Below are 5,619 nucleotides of genomic sequence, written 5' to 3' on the forward strand. Positions count from 1 at the left end.
CCCCCCCAAGACCCACCCTCATCCCAAAGATCCGCCCCTTTCTGATCCAAGCCCGCCTTCTCCAGGGCTGGTCTTCGATCAGAGGACACGCCCATGGGTGAGGACACGCCTCCACAAGGACCCGCCCATGTCCCTAGATTTGCCTCCCTGAGCACAAGCACCTGGTCACAACAGTCCAGTCGCTCTCTTTCCCTAGCCTGGAGGCCCGCCCAGACCATCAGGGTGGGCTATGGAGTGTGCGGCCGCTACGCTTTAGTCAAAGACCCTCATGGGATCCTTGAGACCTCTGGTGCTCAGGGTGAAGACTGTTCATCTGTAAGCGAAAGCGGGTCCCTGGGTACCCATGCTCAACGCCAGGTGGCCATGAGAGGTGCTCGGCGCTCAGGCGGTGTGAATCCCCACGGCCATAGTGCTTTGTGCACCGCAATCTCTACCAAGTTTCCAGAGGTGTGGTGCGCAGTAGCGGCCCAGAACACACGTGCTGAGTAGGGGGAGCTCAGGGCAGAAACAAGAGACCCCTGCAAAACGTGAAGGGAGGAGGCGCGAACAGAGGAGGGACCGATTCTGAATTACATTTTTCCCCAAGATAGGATGTATCCCTGGAACGCGCTCTGTTGACCAGAGTGGTCTAGAACTCAGAGATCTCTGCCCTGCCATCTGAGTGCTGAGATAATTGCTTGTGCCACCGGTCTGAATCACATTTTTTTTTTTTTTTTGCGGGGGGGAGGGGCGGGTCGAGACAGGGCTTCTCTGCATAGCCCTGGCTGTCCTGGAACTCACTCTGTAGACCGGGCTGGCCTCGAACTTAGAAATCCGCCTCCCTTTAATTCCAAATGCTGGGATTAAAGGCGTGCGCCACCACTGCCCGACTGAATGACTTTTTTTTTTTTTTTTTTTAGGTTTTTTGAGACAGGGTTTCTCTGTATAGCCCTGGCTGTCCTGGAACTCACTCTGTAGACCAGGCTGGCCTCCAACTCAGAAATCCGCCTGCCTCTGCCTCCCAAGTGCTGCCACCACCGCCCGGCTTTGAATTTTTTAAATGAATCACATTTTTAAAGGTCTTAAATTCGTATGTTCACAACTTATTGTTCTATATTACTATAGTGTGAAAGCCAATTTAAGCAATACTCTTTTTTTTTCTGTTTGGTACTGTATTAAATAAATTATATGAGATATTCAGCACTGTATCACAAGATGGTCATTGTGGTTGGAGTGTGGCTCAGTACAGCACTTGCCTAGCTCAAGCAAGGCTCTGGTCCCCTAAACTATAAACATACATACAGCACTTTGTATTAGATAATAGTTACCCATTGTAGGTTGATGTGACTGCTCTGAGGCCATTTTTAACATGGGGTCTCAACTTACCAGTATTTTCTACTTGTCATTTTGTGACTGGTCCTTCAGAAATCGATGGGATCTATACCCATGAAAGCAGAGCAACAATGGTAGGCTTATTTTGTACTTGTCTAGGACAGAGATGGATCAGAGGCTCTGCTTATTGGTTAAACATGGAGGAAATAAAGTGGACTAGCAGTTACCAGAACAGTTAGCAAACAGTTCCTCAATGGAAGATACAAATCATTTTGTGGTGGAAGCCATGACATGCAAAACCTGGTGCCCTAGATACTCCATGCATTTAGGGGAGTCAAAGGGCTAAAACAAAAAATAACCTGTGTGCAGGTAACTGAAGTCTGGGCTAGAAAGTGGAGATCCAGAACTTAATCTGATTCTCCTCGACTAAAGGAGGAGAGGGCTAGGTGTGGTGGCTGGGTGTGGTAGTACACACTAGGTTTCAAACCCGGATGCCTACTTAACATAATAAGGTGGACCTTGCCACCAGGTTCTCCCAGCATCCCTCAGTTCCTACCTTTTACAGGGTCCTCCTGGCTGACATTCTCCAGGCTCCCTACCCTAAACTTCTCCAGCTCAGGGGCTGGGCTGCACTTCCCCAGCCATATTGGTTACCCCACTTTCTTTTGGACCTCCTGGTTCCCCTCTCCTCACATGTCTCAGGGTCATATCTACTCTGGATTCTAAGGGATGTCTCTGTCTTTCTTTTATCTACAATAAACTTTCTCCACCATACCTAGGCACAGTCACGTCTGTTCCTTTCATTTTTCATTTATCTGGTGCCAAAACCTGGGACCAGTCATGTTCCTTTTCTTTTTGTTTCTGTTTTTCACTCATCTGGTGTCAAAGCCAGGGAATGACATAAATGACATCCTTCCCCAACAAACTGACCACTCGGAACCAAGCTGCTAATCTGAACCTCCTAAGGTATACATGGACCACACCACTCCTCCTTGTCTAGTGAGTTTTAGGCCTGCCAAGACTGCTAGTGAGGCCCCATCTCAAAGAAAGAATGGAAGGAAAAAGGGAAGAAGAGGGCGTCCTGAGCTCCAATACTGGTCTCCTCAGAATTCTTGTATTTCAAGAGGAGCTTCTATCAGTCAGCCCCACTACTACAGAACCTGCACAACTAGGCAAACTGAGAGCCTTCTAAATAAGCATTTGGGGAAATTAGTTAGAAAGAGAAAGACAATGAGCAGCCCCAGGGTGACAAACTGACAAAACAGGAAAGTGTTTCAGTGAAGAGGAGATGGTTGGAGACTGCCAAGTTAGAACAGGACAAACCTGAGAGGACTTTATTCTAGGCCTCCTAATCAGTTATAACCATTATTCTGATTCTAGTCAACCCATTTCCTTCTGGGATCCATTTCAGCACACTGCCTGTGTCCAGTCTCTTCTCTGCTCCCATCAGGAACCTTTCAAATTTAAATGTTTCCTTATTCAATGGCTGTAACAGCTATAACATTGGATCACTGCTCATGACAAGTCCTGGTTGCCATTTGCAATCCCCAGCTTTTCCCCCAAACCCCCACCCCGAGACAGGGTTTCTCTGTGTAGCCCTGGCTGTCCTGGAACTCACTCTGTAGACCAGGCTGGCCTAGAACTCAGAAACCCGCCTGCCTCTCCCTCCCAAGTGCTGGGATTAAAGGCGTGTGCCACCACTGCCTGGCTGAATATGACCTTTATTGTTTTCCACATACAAGAGGAAAAAGAAAAAGATCTGAGCAAGAGAGGCGAAAGACACTTAAGACTCCATGGCTGTGATTCTTAATCTTGATAGTCAACCTGGCTAGAACTAGAGTCAATTAACTGGCAAACTATTAGGTACTCCTCTAAGGGATTTTCTTCATCAGATTTGAAGTGGGAAGACTCAACTTAAATGTGAGTGGCATCTTCTGGAAACAGCCCAGGTAAGGAGATGAAGGATACTCTTTTGTTTGCTTATCTCCAATCTCGCAGGAAGTGCATCTATCATTGCTGTATCACATCACTGACACATTAGAACCAGCAGCTCTCCAAGACTCCTCTGAGACTTCAGCACCTGACTGGGACTGCTCAGACGTCCGACATTTTGGACTGAGCAAATCACTGGGATTTTTGGCCTCTCTAGTGTGAGACAGCCATTGTGGGACTACCCAGATTGTATCATATAAACCAATGTAAACCTACACACTCATCTATTTTGGAGAGAGGGGGTAAGTCCCACTATGTAGCCCTGTCTGCCCTGGAACTTCCTATAAAAACAGAACCGCTACTGCCTGCCAAGTGCTGAGATTAAAGGCATGTGCACCACCACACTTCCACACCTCTCCAATTTTTAAAAAAGATTTGTTTTTGAGACAGGGCTTCTCTAAATAACCCTGGCTGTCCTAGAACTCACTCTGTACACCAGGCCAGCCTTGAACTCAAAGAGCTGCTAGCCTCTGCTTCCCAAATGTTGAGATTAATACATGCTCCACCATACCCATTCTTTTTTTTGTTGTTTTGTTTTGTTTTGTTTTGTTTTTTTGAGACAGACAGGGTTTCTCTGTGTAGCTCTGGCTGTCCTGGAACTCACTCTGTAGATCAGGCTGGCCTGGAACTCAGAAATCTGCCTGCTTCTGCCTCCCAAGTGCTGGGATCAAAGGTGTGCGCCATCACGGCCAGGCCACCATACTCATTCTTTAAAGAGGTTAAATTGTTTGTATGTGGGTCTTTTTGTTTTTAATTTATTTATATGAGCACATTGTAGCTGTATTCAGACACACCATTAGAAGGTGTCAGATTCCATTACAGATAGTTGTGAGCCACTATGTGGTTGCTGGAAATTGAACCAGGACCTCTGGAAAAGCAGTCAGTACTCTTAACATTTAAATATGTCTAGTTCCCTATGTATGTGTTTCTATGTAAGGTATATTCAGTGTTCATGAAGGCCAGGTGCTGGATTCTCTAGATCTGAAATTACAGACTATTGTGAGTTGCCACGTAGATGCTAAGAACTGACTCCAGGACCTCTGAAAAAGCAGCAAGTGTTCCTAACTACTAAGCCAGCTCTCTGCCCACCTCCCTTTTTTATATTTAAGATTTTTTGTTTTTGTTTTAGTTTTTTGAAACAGGGTTTTTCTGTGTAGCCCTGGCTGTCCTGGAACTCCCTCTGTAGACCAGGCTGGCCTCCAACTCAGAAATCTGCCTGCCTCTGCCTCCCAAGCGCTGGGATTAAAGGCGTGTGCCACCACTGTCTGGCTTAAGATTTTACTTTTAATTATGTTTTTCTATATGTGTGTGTACTTGTATGTGGGTGCTCAGAGAGGGAAAAGAGGGTGTCTAATTCCCTGGAGCTAACTGTGAGCCTCCTAACACCAGTGCTAGGAAACAACTTTCGATCCTCTGTAAGAGTAACAAATTCTCTGAAGCACTGAGCCATCTTTCTCATTTTCTTTTTTTTTTTTTTTTTAAGTTTTATTTTTTAAGTTTATGTGTATGAGTAAACTGTAGATGTACAGATGGCTGTGAGCCATCATGTGGCTGCTGGGAATTGAACATAGGACCTCTGCTTACTCCGGCCTGCTCGCTCCGGCATAATACACTGTAGCTGTCGTCAGATGCACCAGAAGAGGGCGTCAGATCTCATCACAGATGGTTGTGAGCCACCATGTGGTTGCTGGGATAGGAACTCAGGACCTTCAGAAGAGCAGTCAATGCTCTTACCCGCTGAGCCATCTTGCCAGCCCCATCTTTCTCATTTTCATCTAGCTCATTTTTTGCTTTTTTTGAGTCAGAGTTTTGCTCTGTAGCCTAGACTGGCCTAAAACCAATATTCTCAGCCTCAGTCTCCCCAGATGAAAAAGAAAAGATGTAGGCTCTGTCTCCTTGCATTAAATCTGGTGACTTTCAACTGGACTGGCTGCAACAAACAAGATACCAGATTAGTTCCAGGTTAAGCTTGATAAGTCCTAAGCTACAAGATAAAACTATCTAATTACCCAATATATAATAGATAATAAACCTTCAAAAGGTCTGGAGAATGCTCAGACACCAGCCTCAAATAGACCCAGATGAGCACAGAGATATGGTTAACTTAGTGTCTCAACATTTGTTGTCATGTGCCCAGCTATGCCAATTTATTGTGTAACTGGAAAACCAAGCTAGTCTCAGATAGGAGGCTCTTGTATACTGGCCAGTATGTGCCAAGAATGGAATGACCAAGATATTTATGGTCCTCATACAACTGTCATTTTAGTTTCTGGAGTTGGTCAGGTGTCTCCTTTGCGGCCTTTTTTTTTTTTTTTT

The sequence above is a fragment of the Mastomys coucha genome, unplaced genomic scaffold, assembly GCF_008632895.1.
Source record: "Mastomys coucha isolate ucsf_1 unplaced genomic scaffold, UCSF_Mcou_1 pScaffold15, whole genome shotgun sequence".
In the NCBI taxonomy this organism is placed as follows: Eukaryota; Metazoa; Chordata; class Mammalia; order Rodentia; family Muridae; genus Mastomys; species Mastomys coucha.